Source organism: Phoenix dactylifera, chromosome 18, assembly GCF_051530095.1.
Source record: "Phoenix dactylifera cultivar Ajwa chromosome 18, Ajwa_hap1_PhDact_Kaust_v1.1, whole genome shotgun sequence".
NCBI lineage: Eukaryota > Viridiplantae > Streptophyta > Magnoliopsida > Arecales > Arecaceae > Phoenix > Phoenix dactylifera.
This window is the reverse complement of record NC_143207.1, coordinates 3,136,360-3,144,055: the sequence shown is the minus strand read 5'-3', so window position 1 is coordinate 3,144,055 and position 7,696 is coordinate 3,136,360.

The following is a 7,696-nucleotide window of genomic DNA, read 5'->3' as shown; positions in this document are numbered from 1 at the left end:
AATGACTTTTCAGTTTTCTGTTTCTGTTTATTAGTTTCACCAGATTTGTGAAAAATTGTTTTAGGATGAATAGTGGAGGATTTAAGAAATATATTCTCGAAAGATTTTTGAGTGTACCAAGGTTGATATCCCAATCCAGCTTTGTCATATACAGCTCTTGAATTTTCTATCATTAAATTCAGTTTTTCAGAGCTGAGAGTGAATCTTTCAACAGTAGGTTTCAAATTATCAACTTCTTTAGTTAATTTTTCATTATCTTCTGAAAGCAGTTCATTGTTTTTCTTAAGTTTGTCATGGCTTTCAGTGAGAAATTGATTTCTCTGATTTAGTTCTTTATTTTCTTTAATTAAGATTTCAATTTTATTAGTCAGTTTTAGTTTTTCATCTATTAGGATTTGATTTTCATTCTTCAAGTTCTTGTTCCTATAAATAAGTTTCTTATGTTCTAAATACAAATCAGAAAAGACATCATAAAGTTCATCAAATGTAAAATCATTTTTAGTTTTAGCATGTACCTCATATATCTCATCTTCATGTGCCATTAAGCATGAATTTACAATATGATGCTGCTCTTCTTCTACACATGATGTTTCAGATTTGTTAGTGCATTTATATTTAACTTCAAGCATATTCCATATTTCCTTAGCAGTTGTGCAAAAAGATATGCAATTAAGTTCACTATCATCTAATGCATAAAATAGCACATTCATGGCTTTTGCATTTTGCTGATCCATTTTCTTATCATGATTAGTGCTTGTGTGTGGTCCATTGACTATGATACTCCATAAATCATAGTCATGTGCTTGAATAAAAATGCACATGCGTGCTTTCCAATATGTATAGTTTATGCCATTAAAAAGTGGAGGTCTATCAATTAATTGTCCCTCACTCATAGAACATCCCACTTGGGTTGTCATGATCTTTAACTCTTGATTGTGAGATCAATAAGTACTATTGGAGCACCTCGCTCTGATACCACTTGTTGCTCAAGGTGACAAGCCAAGAGGGGGGGTGAATTGGTTTCTCTTATTTTAACTATCTTACTTATGTTAAATGATGAGTTAGTGGAATTAAACAAATCACAATGCAAACAACAAGAAGTATAGTGGTTCGGTGCTCTCCTTAGCACCTACGTCCACTCCCCAAGCGACCTCTTGGGAATTCACTATAATCCCGCGGATTACAGTTGGATTGTTTTCCGGGCTCACAATCCAAAAACCTTTACACTTTGGTTTTTCGGGTTCACCAAAAACCTATGTTGGTTTTACGGGCTCACCAACGAACCTATGTTGGTTTTACGGGCTCACCAACGAACCTGTACAATTGGTTTTATGGGTTTACCAATCAACCTATTACGTTGGTTTTGCGGGCTTACCAACTAACCTTTACAATGAGTTTAATGAACAAAGTAAGAAGGTTTAAACTCCTACATGAGCAAATATAACAATATAATCTACAAAGAAGAGTTTAGAGAATAGTTATCGCTTGATGTGACTTCTCTCTTCTTTGTCAAGGATGCTTCACTCTTCAAGGGTGGATGGAGCTCTTAATGACTCTTTGAATCTGCTCAACCACTTTCTTTTGACTCTTGAATGAAGCACTTGGATGAAGAAGATTAGGGCACTTTCTCTTTCTTGTGTACACTTTGATATTCTTTAGAAAGGATGTTGTCTCTGATGAATAGTGCCACTTTAAATAGTTTCCTTCATCCATTGGACAAGCCCCAATGGTTAGAATTCAAAAACTAGCCGTTACTCACTGTTGGAATGACAAAAAGTACTTCTGCAGAACTATCCGTTATGCTTCTGCCCGTGTTTGGGTCGGCTCAACCTGTCCTTGGGTCGACCCAACTTTCACTTGGGTCGACTCAAACTTTCCTTGGGTCAACCCTCTCAGAACCACAGAAACTTGCAATTCAGCCTTCCTTCACTTGGGTTGACAACATTTCTTTGGGTCGACTCAAGGTTCAGTTGGGTCGACTCAACTTCTTCTTGGGTCGACCCTCTCAGGGTTTCCAGAGAACCTTTTCTGTCATCTGTTCTGTCTTGCCTTTGGGTCGACCCTCTCAGGGTTTGGGTCGACTCAAGCTTGGGTCGACTCAACTTCATCTTAGGTCGACCCTCTCAGTATTTTCAGAGAACCATTTTCTGAGTTGTTGAGAAGCTTGAAGTTTGGGTCGACTCATGCTTTCCTTGGGTCGACCCAACTTACTGTTCATCTGTGCCATTTTTACAGAAGTGTGCCAAATGCTTTCTTGATGTGCCGGGGTCGACCCAATCAACCTTGGGGTCGACTCAATCCACACTTTGCTGCAACTTAAGGTTAGATTCATCCAAGTAAACAATGAAATGCATCTTTAACTTGTTATACAAATATACTGAGAGTAACAGACTTATAAATGAAGTATCGAATTAACTTATAACATACTCTCGATTATTGCTTGTTAATCATCAAAATAACACTATCATCCTCACAGCCATTCTCCCAGCATCACGCCCTCGCGTGCAGCAGGAATCAAGCCTCCGCGAGATCATTCCCAGCATCACGCCCTCCTCCTCTCTCGGGATCCATCGCTGGTCTTCGGCGATCTACAAGAGGAAGACGAAGAAGAGAGGAAAAGGGGGAGAGCTCGGTTCGAGAACAGAGCATGCTCTGTTATGGTGCCGAGAAGGGAGAATAAAAAAAGAGGGATGCTGTGAGCGGATGAGTTAGTGAAAGAAAGGAAAAAAAAAAGAAGGAAGGACTTGAGACGAATGGCGTGGAGTATCTTAGCAAGCCGATCAAAGTCGCCGAACATCATGAGCAGCTAAACCTCGGTTTAGGGGTTTGATGAAGCCATAGAGGAGTATTCGTTTCATTTTTATTGATTTGAGTTTGTATTGTAAGATTGTTGCATGATGAAGAATTTATCAATTGATCTTACGATTTATCCAATTTATGTGAATCATTTATCTTGCATGAAATATTTTACATAAATTGATCTATATCATCAAATCCAACACCTGTGGTTTGGAGGAGATATTCATGTGACATCGATTTCATGTTTTATGATTTAATGATCAGATGCATCATGCTAGGTTAGACAGGTCATGCTTATCGTTAGAGTAGATGGTTTGTGCTAGACTTAGATGATTCATGCTGGGAATTAGTTATAATTTTCTTTTATGGATTGCTTTGGCTTGTAGTCGGAAGCAATCAAGTCTTAAATACAACTCAATCATTGAAAGCGTCACGAATATAAATCTATCGGTGGATTCTAGCCCTAAATACCTCTCTCCATAGATAATTCATACTACTACACCCATATTAATTCTTAGTTTTTATCATTTACTCTAGCTTATCCCCTTTAAAGTAATTATTTAATTAGGGAAAAAAACTTGTCTCCAATCCCTGTGGATCGACATCCGTAATCACTATCCTACATGATACGTGCTATTGCGTGGTTTATTTTTGAAATTGAAATAACCAATCAGATCTCCATGCTGAATAGAGAGGGAGTCTGACTCCCTCTTTCTCCATCTCAATTTAGCGCCTTGACTCCTTAGAAATTAGGGAGTCATGCGCTTAAAGATATGCTGCCAAGATCCTTCTTCACGCCAACTCTTGGCACCAAGAAAATAGGGATTCATTGCTATCCTTTTTAAGAGTTTTGTGGCACCACCTATTTGAAAAATAAATCCCACGCCTCCTCTGATTCCTCACGCCAACAATTGGCCCAAAAATGAAAAGAGGCATCATGAGTCTAGGAAGATATGATTAGGTGTCAATCTTCTCCAAGAAGGAAAGTTAGGTTTCTAATTTTTAGAGATTCTTCTTTTTATCAATTTATGAATTTTTGAACTTAGAATCCTTATCAAATAAGGACTTCTAATTGACTCGGATCAAGCCTAATCCAATTTGGTCAAGTTCTATCAATTGGGTCAAGTTCTATCTACTTGGGTCGAACCCAATCCAATTAGATCAAACCCTGATGTAGCCCAAATTGAATCTTATTCAATTTGGCTCAATCTAAGCCCAATCATTCAATCAAATTGAGTTCATTAGCAATCTAATTACTAATTAATCCTTCAATAATTCAATAATTATTTTACTGCAACCTTTGCTTAGGATAATTTGTCAATCGAATTAACCGATGTACCTCTGGACGATTCTTAATCGTCGATCAGCCATTTGATTAACCTAGAAACTTCTATACATATAACCCGATAGGTTCGAACGTAAGCCGGTAGTACAGGAACAGCTTCCTGTACTAATCAAAATGACCATCTAGCAATGGTACTGATAGTTAACTTTAAAGATCACGCAATAGCACGTATCTGGTAGGATAGTGATTACGGGTATCGATCCACAGGGATTGGGGTACAGTTGTTTTTTTAAAAATATTTGAAAAGGAGAGTTTGTGAAGAAAATTAAACTAAGAAATTTAATAAAAATACAATTGATAATGATATAAGTAGAAGAGCATAGGGCAAGAAATTCACCACTAATAGAGGAACAAGGGTTATTTGTAATTTATTTCGTTCTCAGGTTATTATGCAAACTGGCTACAAGCCTAATAAGCATTCAAATAAGATCTCACAAGAGTAGGTTAGGCATAGTGCATCTTCAGTTAGCATGAAATGTCTATCCTAATCTAAGGTGGCAGCACATCGCATCTTTCTTAAGGATGAACTATCCTACTTGTACTTTAATAATCATGAAGAATATTTGTATAGATATTATACTTAAAATCACAGAATCTAAGCATAAGATAAAATGATATTCATTAAAAGCAAGAATGTCTATACAATTTCGAGAACATGAAACTAAAGATATAAAACCCGTGTCCCTTTGTTAGGGCTACATCCAGCCCTAGTGAAAAATTTAAGCCTCCATGCAGTGGTGGACAATGGTTGGAATGCCAAAGACTTCCATTGCAATGGTGGACTCCTCCTCCTTCTTCTTCCTTCTCGGACTTTTCTGGGATTCACTGAATGGGGACTCCCGGAACAAGCCGAAGCATACAATTTTTGGGCGAGAAAGGAATGCCTCCTCTGTTCACGCCTGGGCCTTTTATAAGCTGCAACCTCTCTCTCCTCTTCCCTATTTCACGTTGAGATAAGGATGGATTGAAGCGGGATGAAGCTGCAAGATCATTGCTTGATCTTCGGACGCGTTGGGCACGCTGTTGGCTCTAATCCGGATGGGAGAACGACTCGTGAAGCTCGGGATGCATGTGGGTGAGCAGCTGGATGCGGGAGGAGGTTGTGAGGCTTGGGATGCTCACGGGATGAAGATGAATCGCGGAATAACCGGTCGTGGGAGAAGATGGGATGCTGGGAGATGATCTGGAAGGGGCGTTTGAAGAAGTTGGCTTGGCTGATCCGTGGGATAAGGATGAACTCGGAACAAGAGAGTTGGAACGGCTGGGAGATAATTCGGAAGGAGAAGACGTGGCTTTGTTTGTGGACGTGGAAGGGAATGATCCGTGGGAGAAGAGAGTTAATCCGAATGGGAGGATATGGCTCACAGGATGCTTGATTTTCGGAGAAGATGACTTCTGTTCTGGGATGCAGGGGATTTGGAAGAAGCTGGGAGCTGATCACGGATGAGAGCTTGGATGATGATCCAACTGAGAGGACTTGATCCTTCGATGCTGGGAAGTTTGCTGGGATTTGAGTTTATCCCGTGGAGATGGAACCAATCCGAATGGGATGAAGAGAAGATCACAAACAAGATGAGCATGGGATGTTAAGATCAATCTAGAAGAGAAGGACGATGAAGTTAATCCGAAACGCTGGGAAGAATGCTGCGGACGCTCATCCTGGCTGGGATCTAGCGGAAGAAGCTGGCTTGATTCGGAAGAGTAAATCTGGGAGGAGGTGATGCTGCTTTAATCGCGGTGGAGATGAAGATGTTGAGAGGATCTCGGCTGGGAGGAGCTGAGACTTTGGTGGCTCTATTCTTTGGGATAAGGTTGATTACGAAGAACAGGGGAGATAACATGAGAGACTTGTTGGACTTGGAGCTGTGGATAGGCTGGTTCTCATCCGGAAGTTGGGAAAGACATGGAGAGGATAGAACAAACGAGATGCAGGGGATTCGGATAAGGAAGGGGCACACGGGATGCGGAGATTTGTTCGTGAATCGAGAGGAATCCAAAATGAGAGGAAGGTTGTATTCGCTGGGAAGCACTCCGTGGACACGGCTGGGATGCTGTTCTACTTCGGAAGATAGGATTACACTATTTCAACGCAGAGGAGAAAAATGGACACGGCTCTATTCCTGGGTCCGAATGACATGCACATGGGATGAAGGCTGGAGTGTTATTATTTATTTTTTTGAACGCGGTTGAGACTCGGTTTGGGACACACGGGATTTGGATTCGTGAAAGGAAGCTATTCGGGATGGCTGGACATGGGATGGACTCGGCAAGGCGTGAATAGGGGAGTCGGTTGTTGAGCCCAATGTTGGGAAAGAAATAAGGAAGTTGGGATGAACGACCGAATTGGAATCTGAAAAGATCTGATTTACGGGGTGCATAAAATTTGGATTCAGGAATTATCCCAAATGAGTTCGAATCGACCTGCATACATTAGATTCGACCAAAATAATTAAACCAAACTTGAATTACCTAATAATTTATTAAAATACAATGATAAAGGGAAACATATTTCTTTATGTTTAACTTTAAAATATGTGCATAAAAATAATAATAAGTGCTATGTAAAATAGATAAATTTATTCATTATTTAGCACTTATCATGTACCCGACGTCTGGATAGGTCGAATGATTGCAAAGCAACATTCTAGAACCCTTGAACTATAATTACCGTATAATTCATCTCTATAACTCCGAATAAATATGATGACTTCAGAGTTTACTGTCAACTTTTTAATAAGTTCATTCAAAATGAGTTTCAACTTTACAAATTCTGTGACTCCTCACAAGGATTATCTTGGTCAAAGTTTTGCTAAATTGAATACAAGAGTATTATCTCCTGTCACCAGGAGGGATCAATCCCTTTTTGACTCACACACTGACTTCGCAAGTATTTGACTGTACCCAGAACACTTTCGTCACTGAATTAGAAATTCAGATAGTCTGGTACCAAAATACAGTGAGTTGCTTGCTAGTCACCGTGGCGATCTTAGATAGGAGGGACACTTATACTCATATCCACTCGAAACATCTCCTGATAGCAGAGTGTTCCGAATTAGATCACGTTCAGTGAAATGTACTCCTACACTTCACTTGTGTGGCATACTAGAGTCTCTACACTCCTTAGTTAAGAGGACAACCAACAAATTTGGCACACAACGATCTATACTTGATAATGCCATTGTTCTAGTAATAGCATATCGTTCGGTTGTGAACAGGTTTAAAAACTTGTAGATAAATCCTCCTTTATCATTTATAAGAATCCTAAGGATTTCATTATATTACATGAGTTCATGAAGATGTACAAAATATGCGATGAAAAATGCCAAATAACTTTTATTATTTATTAATTCATATACATTACAATCATCAATAGGTTGATGATTAACTTTTAGGACACATTTTCCAACAGACTCCGGCACACTATTACTGTCTGATATGCCTTTATGAGCCGACTCCAGCAAATAGCGAGTCAATCCTAGATCAGTATTAGAAGACAAACAGAAAGCTGTGGTTTTTATCACATTGGCAAATTAACACTTGAAGAATATGAAC